Source organism: Hylobates moloch, unplaced genomic scaffold (genome assembly GCF_009828535.3).
Source record: "Hylobates moloch isolate HMO894 unplaced genomic scaffold, HMol_V3 SCAFFOLD_4, whole genome shotgun sequence".
Taxonomy (NCBI): domain Eukaryota; kingdom Metazoa; phylum Chordata; class Mammalia; order Primates; family Hylobatidae; genus Hylobates; species Hylobates moloch.
The window spans coordinates 116,627,961-116,643,705 of NW_026652279.1; the positions used below are offsets into that span (position 1 = coordinate 116,627,961).

The following is a 15,745-nucleotide window of genomic DNA, read 5'->3' on the forward strand; positions in this document are numbered from 1 at the left end:
ATATGATACTGAAAATTTTCCTTTTTTTTGCACTATTGAATCTATATGACCAACATTTTAAATAATGATTTCCATTCACAGGTGTTCAGCATATTCTCTGATTACAGTCCTGTTTTGATATATTCTAATCAAAAGAAGTTTGTTTGAAGTTGGTCTCTCTTTCCATGTGTTTGTTTAGATCGTCACCACAAGGGTAAGGCACATTATTACCATTAGTGCAGTGACAGTCAACAATTTTTCATCTAAAAAGCAGTTTATCAATATTGACTTTGGAGGTCTGTATTACTAAGAGTATTTATTCATATATATCTGAACATAACTTGTGGGGGACAAGGAGAACTGGTATGAACCTGAAGCTTATCCATCTGTTATACCATGAGTCTTTTGTCCCTGGACCAGGAGTTGCAGCTTCTGTCCACATCTATGAAACAGTGGCTGGCTAAATTGTGAGCTTGCAAGCAGAATAAAATCTCAGACTTTGCAATTCCTGAAAACTGTAAACAGATATATTCATAGGATATCTTCTGGCTGGGCACGGTGACTCACGCCTGTAATCCCAGCACTTTGGGAGGCCAACGGGTGGATCACGAGGTCAAGAGATCAAGACCATCCCGGCCAACATGGTGAAACCCCGTTTCTATTAAAAATACAAAAATTAGCTGGGCATGGTGGCGCCTGTAGTCCCAGCTACTCGGGAGGCTGAGGCAGGACAATCGCTTGAACCCGGGAGGCAGAGGTTGCAGTGAGCCAGGATCGTGCCACTGCACTCCAACTTGGTGACAGAGCAAGACTCCGTCAAAGAAAAAAAAAAGAATATCTTCTACTATCCTTATAATTAATGTATCTTCACGTACCTGTTTTGTAGAAGCCAAATTAGGTTGTGAATAGAAACAAGCTAAGTTGTTCATTTAAAAAAGAGAAGAAAGAGAGATAAAAAGAGAGAAAAGAGGAGAGAAAGAAAGAGAGAGACAAAGAAAGAAAAAGAGAGAGAAAAGAACAACTGACTTTTCCTTTGCTATTTAATCATTAAACAGATATAACGAGTGTGTACTCTATCCCATTCATACTTTAAGATAATACAGCAGAGAACAGAGTGGGCATGGTACCACTTTTATGGAATACATCTTTTAGTTATACATGAGGAACAATATTACAGATAATGATACATAACATAAAAGAAGTGAACATTCTTGGGATAATTGTAATTAACAGACAGCTACATTAGACAAGGTGATAAAAATTCCTTTTTAACTCTGAACCTGGGAGCATGGTTTAGTGAAAGAAGTCCTGAATTCCAGTGACAGACCTGATACCTATTCATTCTGAGGAATTTGCAAGTAGGTAATCACATTTTTTCTGTCATACTGATGGATATATTTTCTAATAATAATACCAACATACTGTAAGTACCTTTAGGCATTGTGGAACACAAAATAAAGGTTAAATGTTATTAGTAGTAGCAATAAAACTACCAGAGTTCTTGTTAACCAATGTTTTTTTTCTGCTAAAGTAAAAGTTGACATGACTATCTTTTGTTTTTGACTTTATAATATGGATTTTTTTATAAGCATTAGTATCTTTATGAAGTATGGTGGTAAAAGTCAAGCTGTCTTTGATAAAAGCTTATAAAATATCTCTGGATTGTCATTTTATACATGCTATCACAGTCATTCTGCAGATGTAAGTGTAGGAGTTGGGCTTCAATGAACACTACCCTGGATTTATTCCTGGATAAATCTAGGAAGCTAGATAGACTTCCTTTTTTAGCTTAGGCTTATTTTTTTCTTTTATATTTTTTTCTTCTTCCTGATAAAAAAAAAGTATCTAATTTTAGCTAAACGGAATCTGGGCTAATCAGAAATCTTTTTTTTCTGTAGCATACTATAAATTAGAACTTTTGAAATAAGTGTTTCTATTTTAATAATTCCAAAAGGTCTTATCATTACTTTTAATCTCCCCAAATCACAAGACTACAAATGCATAGTCCTCATAGTTTTACATTCAACTCTAGGAAATCCAGGGACATATTTCTTGTAGACAAAATACAACTTGAAATCACATTCTTCATAATAAAAAAGATCAGGAAGAGGAAAAGATTGTATGTTAATTTTGTGTTTAATGGACAATGTTATGCCATAGATTAGGTTAAAAACTGAAAGCTTAATTAGAATTTATTTTGTGTTGAAAATTCATATTTGATTTATTCTTTCATATTATAAGCAAGAAGAATACACTCAGGAAAAAAAGAATGTTCTCATGATGACAGGACCAGTGAAATTAAAGTACATTTTACATTCCACTTTGCTGTACTTTAATTTTACTGGTCCTGTCGTCATTAGAAAATTCTCCTTCTCTTTCCTTGTCACAGGCCCTACTGACTATTCTATATTTCAAAGGTGTGATCTTTGGATTACATACATCAGCATCACCTCTGTCTTGTGACTGTTTAATAATCAGATTTCTAAGCCCCCAAGCAGCCTTGCTGATATTGAATTTGGATGATGAGGCTTAGAAACAAGAATTTTACTAAGTTTTAGGACTTGTTGTGTACTAGAGAGATATATAACCCTTGAATTATATGTCAATAAAATTAAAACAAAATGTCTGACTGGGGTGGTATAGTTATCTATTATAATTTATACAAATGAAACTATCAAATACATAAACAATTGAGCTTTCTTCAGAATCTTATGGTACATTTATTTTTCCCTTTAATGAAATTTTATTTTTCATCAATAATTATGCTGCCACAGTCTATAAAAATGCTGTGAATAAAATATGTATATACACACATCCTTAAAGAGCTCAAATGATATAAGTCTAAATAAGTAGTAGTTTTAATAATAACTAAAAATTTTTAAATAGTGAATAATTATAATAAAGAAATGTAAATTGAAGATAATTTATATATGAGTGATACTGATGCTTATCATTTATTATAGTTTATTCTTTTAGCGTCATTTAATCAGGTCTCATATTTGATTTTTTTAAAAAACAAAGCCAAAAGTTTAAGTTTTGTTTCCCCCAAAGTCTTCATTTTACTCTCTTCTTTAGGGCAATGACTGTGAGTCTTTTTTAAAATTGAGTTCTAATTTATATGTCATCATTTGCAAAACAAAATTGTATGTTTGCAACTGGATATATCGGTGTAGTTAAATGGTGAAACTGCTGCTAGAACTATTGAGAAGGAAAATTTATCAGATAATATTTTAAAACAACATCCTGGTTTATAAGAAACAAGACATAGCTTCGTTAAGAAAAATGATTACATTTCTGATAGTTATAATAGTAAAATCATGGGGGAAAAAGAATATGTTGTTATGGTGTGAACTTAAATACAAGAATCAGCAAAAGAACAGCCCAAGAGTAGTTGACAAAGCTGAGACAGTAAGTGAAGCTTAGATACTGTCTTGGAAAAGTGAGCTGAGAGCTATAGCTCTGGGACACAGTCATGTTACTTAGTCACTAAGGCAATTTTACAACTGCAAGTTGGGATGGTTTCATAACAGTATTCAAGAAGCATTTATTGGGCCTATATGTTAGATGCTGTACTTTTTGTTAGGGATAGACTACAGGAAAAAATAATGGATATAAAGTTCTTAGAAATTTCTAGTGTACAAATGACACATACTCTAATATTGATCACAGAGTTGGAAATAAAACAATCCTCAGCAAAATCAAAAGAACCAAAATCATAACAACACATTCTCAGTCTAAAACGCAGTAAAAAATCACGACTAAAATCGTCACTCAAAGCTGTACAATTACATGAAAATGAAACAACATACTCCTGAATTATTTTTGAGTAAATAATGAAATTAACACAGAAGTAAAGAAGTTATTTGAAACTAATGAGAACAAAGATACAACATACCAAAATGCATGAGACACAGCTAAGGCAATATCGAGAGGAAAATTTATAGCACTAAAAGCACACATCAAAAAGTTAGAAAGATCTCAAATTAATGACCCAACATCACAACCTAAAGAATTAGAGAAGCAAAACAACTCCAAATCTAGCAGAATACAAGAAATAACCAAAATCAGAGCTGAGTTGAAGGAGATTGAGATACAAAAATAATCATTCAAATGATCAACAAATCCAAGAGTTGTTTTTTTGAAAAAAATAGTAAGATAGATAGGCTGCTAGCTAGGTTCATAAAGAAGAAAAGAGAGAAAACCCAAATAAATACAATTAGAAATGACATAGGGAATGTTACCATCGAGTCCACTGAGGAATACAAATAGCCACCAGAGACTACTATGAACACCTCTGTACAAACAAACTAGAAAACCTAGAAGAGATGAATAAATTCCTGGAATCTGAAGTTGACTAAGTAGTAAATTGCCTGCCAGACACAAAAATCCCAAGACTAGGTGGATTCACAGTCAAATTCTACCAGATGTACAAAGAAAATCTGGTACAAATACTCATGAAACTATTCCAAAAAATTGAGAAGGAGAGACTTATCTCCAACTCATTATCTGAGACCAGCATCATCCTCATACCCAAACCCAGCAGACACAACAAAAAAAGAAAACTTCAGGCCAATATTTTTGATGAACATTGATGCAAAAATTCTCAACAAAATACTTGCAAACTGAATCCAGCATCACATTAAGAAGCTATTCCAACATGATCAAGTAAGTTCTATCCCTGAGATGCAAAGTTGGTTCAACATATGTCAATCAATAAATTTGATTCATCACATAAACATAACTAAAGAACTAACTACATGATAATGTCAATAGATGCAGAAGAACTTTTCAAAAGTTCAAAATTCATTCATATGAAAACTCTCAGTAAACTAGGTATTGAAGGAACATACCTAAAAATAAGAGCCATCTATGATAAATGCACAGCCAACATCATACTTAATGGGAAAAAGCTCAGAGCATTCCCCCTTGAAAGCAGCACAAGATAAAGATGCCCTTTCTCACCACTCCTACATATTCCAATATAGTATTGGAAGTCCTGGCCAGGGCAATCACACAACAGAAAGAAATAAAGGACATCCAAATATAAAGAGAGGAAGTCCATTTATTCTTGTTTGGAGATGACATGATTCTATATGTATAATAGAAAATCCAATCGTTCCCACCCATAAAAAACTACTTCTGCTGATAAAAACTTCAGTAACGTTTCAGAATACAAAATCAACGTACGAAAATGGCTAGTATTCTTATTCAGCAACAATATCCAAGTTGAGAGCCAAATCAGGAACACAATCCCATTCACAACTACACAAAAAGAATAAAATACCTAGGAATACAGCTATCCAAGGAGGTAAAATTCTCTACAATGAGAATTATAAAATGCTCCAGACATAACATAAACAAATGGAAATCATTCTGTCTCATGGAAGAATCAATATGATTAAAATTGTCATATTGCCCAAACCAATTTACAGATTCAATGCTATCCCTACAAAACTGCCAATGACATTTTTCACAGAGCTAGAAAAATCTTTTTGAAAATTCATATGGAACCGAAAGGGAGCCCAAATTGCCAGTGTGATCCTAAGCAAAAAGAACAAAGCTGTAAGCATCATGTTACCCCATTTCAAACTATACTACAGGGCTACAATAACCAAAACAGCATGTTACTGTTACAAAAACAGACACATAGACCAAGGTAACAGAATAGAGAAACCAGAAATAAGGCCGTACACCTATATGTATCTGATCTTTGAGAAAACTGACAAAACATGCAATAGGAAAAAAATTCCCTATTCAATAAATGGTGCTGGAATAACTGGCTAGCCAAATATGCACAGGACTCAAACCGAATCCCTTCCTTACACCTTATTAAAAAATCAACTCAAGGTGGATTAAAGACTTAAAGGTAAAACCCAAGACCCTGAAAACAACATGTTCAATACCATTCTAGACATCGAGTAGGTGAAGATTTCATTATTAAGAACTAAAAGCAATCCCAACAAAAGCAAAAACTGACAAATGGAATCTAATTAAACTTAAGAGCTTCTGCACAGCAAAAGAAACTATCAACAGAGTAAACAGACAACCAAAAAAATTGGAGAAAATATTTGCAAACTATGCATCTGAAAGAGATCTAATATCCAACATCTCTAAGGAACTTAAACATACTAACAAGCAAAAAGACAAAGAACCCCATAAAACATGGGCAAAAGACGTGAACAGATACTTTTCAAAAGAAGACATACATGCAGCCAATAATCATATGAAAAAACCCAATATCACTGATTATTAGAGAAATGCAAATCAAAACCATACTGAGATACCATCTCACACCAGTCAGAATGGCTATTATTAAAAAGCAAAAATAATAAGAGATGCTTGTGAAATTGTGGAGAAAAAGGAACACTTATACATGGTTGGTGGGAATGTAAATTAGTTAAGCCACTTTGAAAAGCAGTGTGGTGATTCCCCAAGGAGGTAAAAGCAGAACTACCATTCAACCCAGCAATCCTGTTTCTGGCTATATACCCAAAAGAATATGAATTGTTCTCCATAAAGATACATGCATGTGCAATTTCAATGCAGCACTAGTCTCAATAATAAAGATCTGGAATCAGCCTAAATGCCCATCAATGACAGACTGGATAAAGAAAATTTGGTATATATACACCATGGAATACTATGCAGCCATATAAAAGGGCTAGATCATGCCTTTTGCAGGAACATGGATGGAGCTGGAGGCCATCATCTTTAGCAAACTAACACAGGAATAGAAAATCAAATACTGCATGTTCTCACCTATAAGTGAGAACAAAATGATAAGAACACATGGATACAAGAGGGGAACAACAGACACTGGGGCCTACTTAAGGGTGGAGCATGGGAGGAAACAGAGAAAAAACAAGAAACAAACAAACAAAAAACAACTATTGGGTGCTTGGCTTGTTACCTGAATGATGAAGTAATCTGCACACCAAATTTCCACCATGCAAGTTTACCTATATTACAAACTTGCAGATGTACCTCTGAACCTAAAATAAAAGTTAAAAAAAGAAATTACTGGCATATAGAAAACACACAGTAAATCATGTTAGATGAGATTATGCAGAACACGTATTAAAATAAATTATGTGTACACAGTAAGAAAGGGCTACAGAAGAGTTTAAAATGCAGGGAAAAAGACAGGGACAGGATGCACAGAAATGGGGTTCTGAGAAATAGATATTATCTTCTAAGGACCTCTGATATTATGTATAGGGCAGAATGAGGGAGAGAAATAAGGCAAATGAGATCTAGCCCTTCTTATATATTCTAATTAAAGCTATCACATTCTGAAATGTATTTATGTTTGCATACGAATATCTGTATATCTGTGTGGCAAAAGATTTAAGGTAGACCAAAATTCAGGAATAGGCTGCACTTATAGAAGAAGACTGGGCCAAGGTAGGGTAAATAGTCGATCCCTCCATCTCCTGTTTCTCTGAAGTCCATGTGAGACTAAGTGCTCCTCAAATTCTCTGAAAATCAAGCTAGCATTTATTACAGAATATTATCCAAACATCTTATTTGTCTGCACTCTAGAAAATCTATCAGAGCAGGAACTGTATCATTTTTTTTTTTCATGTATCCCTGGTGCCTAGTGCAGTGCCTTGAAATAGAAAAGAGGCTCAGTGAATATTTGTTCATTGTTGAAGCTCATGTCAACTTATTCAACAATAGACATTTTTCTCTTCAATTGCTATTTTCATGTTTAATCTGTTCATATTCTGTTTGTAAAGGGAGGGAAGAAATAGGAGGAGAGAAATATGTTTGAATCAAACATTTCTCTTTTCCTGCCTCAGAGGTTCTGAAGCTAGGGGTTCTTGAACCTCACATTGCTTTTCTAAGAATGTTACTTGTCCTGTCCTCCACAAAATCACAAATTTCACTTAATAATTCCAAGGTGATGGTGCATGTTTGGATGTTGCCTCCAGGTTAAGCATCTTGACATCAGTGTGGTACACTGTAATGTTTTTAAGTTCTCTTCTTCTCCTGGAATTTCTAAAATTTATTCTTCTATATATCTGCCAAATGCTATATAGATGGAATAGTTTATAGAAGTTTCCCTAGTTATAAAATTTTTATTAGCGCAAATAATCTTTCAAGACTGAATACCAAAGAACATTTCATCTGCAGGAGAGGAATCTTTCACATTCTTTTCTACACTCTAAAAATACCAACTTAAGCTGTGATGGAATAATTATGTGTACTGTAGCACTTTGTGTATTACTATTCTAGGATATGTGCACATTTGCCTGAGGGTGTATATAAGATGGATAGTATAAAAACATAAACAAAGTGGGTGGGTGCTAGCGAAGCATAAAAGAGGAAACATTTGATGGACTGTTTTGTACTTGGTATTCTGCTTCTATTGCTCTGCTTACGTGGCAATCACAGAACTTGAATTCAGGATACAATAATATTTTTCTGGCAGCAAATTCCAGAAGTAGCTGTGTAGGCTGTTTTAGAACTGCTACTAAGTCACTTTTCTCATTAGACTGCTGATGAGATGCCTCAGGTACCTTGTTCTTTCCTGCAGTCTGTTTCCTTTTTTTATTTTTTGAGACGGAGTCTCATTCTGTCACCTGGGCTGGAGTGCAGTGGCACAATCTCGGCTCACTGCAAACTCTGCCCAAGCAATTCTCTTGCCTCAGCCTCCCAAGTAGCTGGGACTGCAGGGGTGCGACACCATGCCAGGCTAATTTTTGTATTTGTAGTAGAGACAGGTTTCACTGTGTTGGCCAGGCTTATTTTTGTATTTGTAGTAGAGACAGGTTTCACTGTGTTGGCCAGGCTTGTCTCGAACTCCTGACCTCGTAATCTGCCCACCTCGGCCTCCCAAAGTGCTGGGATTACAGGCGTGAGCCACCTTGCCCAGCTGCCATTTCCTTTTAATTTCAATTTCAATCCAGAGACATATATACGATGGCCTAGAAAGCTCAACTTGTTCTGGCCCTTACTGCCCCTCTGACCTCATTTCATGCCACAAGAAAAAGAGAAGAAATACAGAGTGAGTTTCACAAGAGTTGTGTGAAGAACTCTATGAACTGACTCTATGTAACGGCCATTTCTGGCCCTCTAGGATAGCACAAAGAATAAATAAGTTGAGACAATAAATGGCAAAAACAGAAATCAACTCAGGTATTAGTATTTTAAGAATCTCAGTGTATGCCCCAATATTATATACAGATTTGATATGTTGATTAACCTAAAGTAGCAATTTTCCTGATTCTTTGCATATGGTTCAAGAATAGTGATGGCATCAGTGAGACTATGATATCGTCATTTTCAGGAGAGGTAAATTTCTAACATAGTAAGCATTCAATAAATATTCATTAAAATTGAATAAATAAAAATTAACGAAAAATTATTGGCCCCATTTGAAATAATTACAGTTAACTTGAGTGATTACAAAATTAATATTCAATAGCAATTTAAATTTGATATGACTTACTTGATGGGCTTGAACCCAGGTTTGAATGTTGTCAATTTTCAGCATCTTAGAAATAATTACTATGCATTACTTTGGGGTCTAATTTTAAATAAAGAATATTGATGAGAATGCTCTAAAAATTACAATGAATTATCAAAATTAGATCGAATACTTTACAAAATAAATATAATAACTTGCTGTTTAGATTTTAGAAAAGTATTTCTTAGTAGAATGTCACTTTGTAAGAAAAGACTCACTTAAAGTTAATATATCCAGACTTTTTTCTTTCCTTTATATAAAATTATTTTACTTTGACGTGAGGTTATAAAGTAAAGTTCGGGTTAGGAATATAATCATGCATGCAGAGACACCATCAGTACAATCGTGTAGAAAGAAGGGTGTATCAACCATTTTACGTCAAACCTCAGTATCACACAATATACCCATATAACAAACCTGCCATCTATTCCCTGAATCTAGAATAAAAATTGAAATTAAAAAAAAAAGAAGAGTGAATAAATAACAATTCTTCATTTGAAACTGGGTATTTTCTCAAACTATTTAATTGAGAATGCAACAAATTATTTTAAAGACATTATTTTTACTTAAAGAGAATTTTTTTTGTGATTTGTGTTTGTTACTAAATTAACTGTCAAATATAGTAACTAAATGGAAGGTAATGCTGAATTAATGCAAATGAAATTTGTTTAGAAGGTGAAAAAAGGGACAGAAAAGATAAACAGCATCTAAAATGAATGGCAGTGTGAATAAGGATTTTTTTTGCTTATTTGTTTAGCTAGGAAAACATCTACATGGCATATTGGTAAAGCTTTAGATTCGTCTTATATAACAAATATTAATTTCACATTATAAAGTTTATCATAACTTTTATACCTTTCAAATGAATGTATTTTAAACTCTTACGTAGTTAAAATGAACTGTCTGGTTACATATTTTATTATCTTAACGTTGCTAAATGCTACTAATATTTTAAAATATTTACCCACTAAGAGTTCATATTTTACTCTTTATGATGCAGATTAGAAAAAGAGTTATAGTGTGATAATATAATGAGCTTGGATATTTATTCAACAGTTCAGTTTACAGATGATTGTTCACATATACGTACCATTCTATTTCAGAATGCTTTTTACATTTTGCAGAAAAGAAAACTGAATAGTATAACAAGTAATAAGAGAAGGAACTACGTATAAAATTGAGGTCCTCTGGCTTTGTTCATCATGAATATTCAAATACAGCCAGTTGGAAGGAGTCTTTAACACACACGACCTTGATGGCCAACAAATTGGAGTTTTAGTGCATACTTCTACCATAAATTAACTGTAAGCCCTAAAAAGGTTAATTAACCTGTTTAGACAGTACATTCCTTGTTTGTGAAATAATGATTGATATAAACATTGATTCTTATTCCTACTAGCTCTAAAATTATTCTGTGTAGCTGGAGCCTTACCATCTTCCTGCACGTGTTACAGTATGAATATGTTCAATGTAACAGCACATTTCCCTACTTAAGCTCTGAACCAACTCATTCAAGTAGAATAAATGAAGAACATAAATATCATCTTTATTACTAACAAAGCTTGTATAGGATAACTTGCTCCCCCACTGATAAGGAAAGGTAAAGTGTAAGAGAAAAGCCAGAGATCTTATGATAATTTATTAATATAGTCCTCTTCTTGAAATACCAAGAGTGAAATGTGTTTATCTCTTATTATTTTATTAGATTATACACATAACTCAAACCTAAATAATCCTACTGGAACTGCCAAAAGAGAGAATAAAAATGACTAAGTTTCTTAAAAACCTGAATACATGTTCACATTTATTCTATTTACTTCTTTCTCATTTGCCTTTTTTTTTTAAACTACCTATTTCAGTCAAAGTTTACAATACCAAAGAACCCTTTTTTTTTTTTTTGGTTTGAAATGCATTTATTTATTCACATTAAAGACCAACCTCTCTATATTCACTGGAAATAGGCAATTTTATTCAAATATCCATTTACTGAAAGATAGATAAACTAGATATTTTAGATTTTCCAAATGAGATATCTAGATTTAGATATCTAGATATTTTAAAAAGTAAAAATATTAGTGGCAAAAAAGTTAAAAAAAAGAAAATGGAGTAAATAAGAATAAACACATTTTAAATCTAAGAATAGACAGTAAAAAAATGAAAAATCACAAAGATATAAATAATTTACAAAATAATATATTTTTGTAATAAAATACTTATTGAACATGTATAATATATGTAATATATTATATATATTAAATACATGTATAATGTATTAATTACTGTCCCAGGCACCTTGTGTAAAAGGTGGTATCTAACTTCAATGAAGAGGAGACTGACACTTAAGGTAACAACTTACTACAGTTAGCTCAAATCTCTAACAAGTTTATGCATATGCAACATTGCATAACTAATGGTAAAACTCAGATAGAGTATATTTAACATCAGATATTAAAATAAATAAGGCTTATTTATTTAAAATAAATAAGACCTACGTATTTAAGATAAATAAGACATTAAAATAAACCAGGTCTATTTGTTAGAATTCTGTGTTTCACAAAGGGGAAAAATAAACATAACATCAGTCACATTTGATCACCTATTTTCCCATGCCATTGAGCCATTCTACTGCATTATGGAATGGCTAGTAATTGATTTGATGTTAATGATCATTTTGAAGCCATAATTTTTGTTGTTGAGAGAGAAAGCCAAAGTTACAGAGATTTTCTCCTCTGCTTTCTTTTATAAGTTGTATGGTTTTAGATTTTAATTTTAAGTCTTTGGGGCACTTAGAGATTTATTTTTTGAGTAAGGATGTGAAGGATGGGTTAATGTCTCTCCTTTTTATACAGCAGATATCTGGTTGTTCCAGTATCATTTCTTAAAAAGGCTTCCCTTTTCCAATTGAATTTCTTTAGTACTTTTATTAAAAATCATCTGAAAATATGTAATTGGTATGTTTCTATACTTTCTATTTTGTTCCACTGACCTATATGTCAGTCTTTTTGCCAATAACATGTTGTCTTGATTAATGTAGCATTGTAATAGCTCTTGAAATTGAAAGGCATTAATTATATAAACTTTATTCTTTATAATTTCTTTAACCTAGATTACTTATACTTTTATGAGAATTATGTGTTTATTTATTTAACTTTTAAGTTTAGGAGTACAAGCTCAGGCTTGTTACTTAGGTAAACTTGTGTCATAGAGGTTTGTTGTACAGATAATTTCATCAACTAAGTACTAAGCCTAGTACTCATTACTTATTTTTCCTTATCCTCTTCCTCCTCCCACCTTTCATCCTCTGAAACGGCCCAGTATGTGTTGTTCCACTCTATGTGTCCAAATTTATAATTAGCTTTTCAGTTACTACATTAAATAGATACCTACCCAAAATTTATTGTAATTTCATTGAATCTATAGATAATTTGGGAAAATTGATGTCTTAAAAAGCATTGAGCTTCCAAATCATTAAATATGGTATATTTCTTCACTTAATTCTTCAATAATTTTTCAGCAATATTTGTAGTTTTAGTATAGCAGATTCAACATCTTTTTTATTTAGTTAACTCCAAGTACTTTTTCCTGAAAATTAGTTACCTCAATTACTGTATCACTACAAACTTAAACTGCTTTTACATTACAGACTCATTCTCTTTTATCATATATATGTGTGTGTGTGTGTCTGTGTGTGTGTGTGTATATATATATAAATGTAAACTCCAATTAAAGCTCCTGAAAGTATATTAAGATATTTGGATATAAATGCAACACAATATTATTTTTAAATAAGCCAATTTCTAACAAAATGTATAACTAAAACTAGATCAAAATGTCTAAATGTATTTAAGAATCTATGAATGGACCACAACTAAATCATGATAGGACACTGTTGAAAGAAGAAAGAAATCAAGTAATATGTTCCTGTAACCTTACAGTTATTACCAAGATATACCTGTAAAAATCAATTATTTTTAAAAAGCCATTGAAATAGATACAACAGAATTATAAAATAAACATTGTCTTTTTTCATTTTAAAAGCTTTAAATTGTTTAATGATATTTTACTTCCTTTGGTTACCATTTAGAGTGTTTAAGGAGTTTTATACTGGAAATATTAGCATTTCTAAACGTTCAAACTTCACATAAAGCAGTTGTTATTTTAAAATCAATTACTGTGTTTTCTATCTCTCACATATACTTGTTATTTTATTGCTCAGTTAAATTTAGAAGTACCCACTCTTAAGACCATTTGAATCAAAAGTACTAACCTTTTCTCTTGGTTTCTTTTATTTTTTTTCATTGTCTTTTCAGACAGGCAATAGAAAAGCATTATGGTAAAAGAAGGGAAATTTCACATTTTAACATGGTCTATTAAATAGCTAACATTTTAGCTTTATGTATGAAACAGAAGGTTTTTAAAATAACTTAATTGCATAGACTAGATAAAAATTATACAGTATAATCACCATAAAGCCAGATTTTATATAGAGATAACAATACATACACACACACAAAAAAATATTTGCTCTTTTTCACACACACACACACACACACACACACACATCATCATCACCACAACCACTACTGCCAACATTTCTTTTTATAAATATAAATTCAGCTCAGTAATCTAGATACTTAATCATTTAAAAAATAAGTTTGTTTAAATATTGTATTTAATTCTGCTTATCTTATAGAACAAAGTTTCTGAAGAAAAGGAATAGCCAAAGTTAGCAGCCTGCTACTGTTTCATCTTTAAATCAGACTGTGGACTTCCCTCTACATGCCTGACCTTTTATCTCACACGTTACATCTACAATTAATGTGGTTCAGTGCCCCTCTTGTCAGTAGCTGCTAATGAGATTTAAAGCCATCTTTAAAACCAGCTTCAACAGCATTAGTGTTATTTGACGGCATTTTTTGATCTGTTTTAGTATTAGGCATGTAAAAGGAACACACAAATTGATATTTGGCAGAGATGTCAATCAGGCATCTGATATATTCTTCCCGTTAAATTTAAAGTATTTTGATAGGATTTATGGCTGATGAAGATTCCTTAGCCTAGGAGTTTTCTTTTTATGATCACCTTTCGTGTTTGTTTATTTTTTTTTTGGTGTTTGCTTCAGTCTCATTCATAAAACTTAGAGATAAAGTGACTTAGAGTGAGTGTCAAAATAATTTTGAACAATCCCTAAACGAAATACAGTAGCAGTATAAAACTACATACGGTCTGTCAAGTACTTTAAATTTTTAGGATTCTTAATGTATTAACATGTTTGTAGACTTACCAGACCAATATAAACTTATAGTATTCTACAAGTTTCAAAATATAATGCATGCATAATTTGTTGAAATTGTAAAGGTCCTTTTGGATATATAAATATATATATCTTTAGAAAAGAAAAATATTCGATTTTTTTCAAGCATTAGGTAAATACAGAAATGATATACAATATTTTCTTTTTTTATTTTATTATTATTATACTTTAAGTTTTAGGGTGCATGTGCACAAGGTGCAGGTTTGTTATATGTGTATACATGTGCCATGTTGGTGTGCTGCACCCATTAACTCGTCATTTAGCATTAGGTATATCTCCTAATGCTATCCCTCCGCCACCCCCCCACCCCACAACAGTCCCCAGACTGGAAAAAAGAATGCAAAGGCACAATTCTATTATCTAATTTTAATGAGAACATAATTAGTATATAGATTTTTGAATGGTAAATTTTAATAAGTATGAGAAAAATTGAAAGTTTTATTAATCTTTCAGTCATATACTCCTCTCCAGTGAATACATGCTAAATAAATAACCCAGTTAAAGCAGATTTATGTATATATCCATGTATTACATTATATTGCAGTTATTTTAAATATATTAGAAATTAACATTTTGTTCAAAAATAAGGTCATAGTTATATAATGCTGTACATGTATGAGAGATATAATACATAGATAAGAAAGTATGATGCAGTATTTATAAATAAAAGTAAATGTTTAAATATTGGAAAGTGAAAATAAATTCTTTCAAAACTATAAAGTTAGTGTAATCAGAATACTTGGAGAAATGTTAGATAGCTAGACAGGTAAGTAACAAACAGTTAAAACTACCATTAACTGTGTTATTTGTCACTATTGGAATTATGAAGAATTTTCATTTTTACATAGTTTTTATTTATGTATAAATTTTCTTTACTATGTATGCATGTCTTCAACAATCAGAAAAATAATGTATGTTAGATTCAAATCAAATCAAACAAATGTGAAACTTCCTACCTGACTCTCCCATGTCTAGAGCCA

General features: G+C 32.0%; 1 long non-coding RNA gene across 1 annotated transcript; it reads right to left on the bottom strand.

The window, feature by feature from the left end:
- Positions 1 to 392: 392 nt before the first annotated feature.
- LOC131383199 (uncharacterized) lies at positions 393 to 15,740 on the bottom strand. Its single transcript, XR_009213021.1, has 3 exons — positions 15,722 to 15,740; positions 6,890 to 6,971; positions 393 to 494 (listed from the first exon to the last, which is right to left on the bottom strand). It is a non-coding gene; the product is annotated as an uncharacterized LOC131383199 (long non-coding RNA).
- Positions 15,741 to 15,745: the final 5 nt, after the last annotated feature.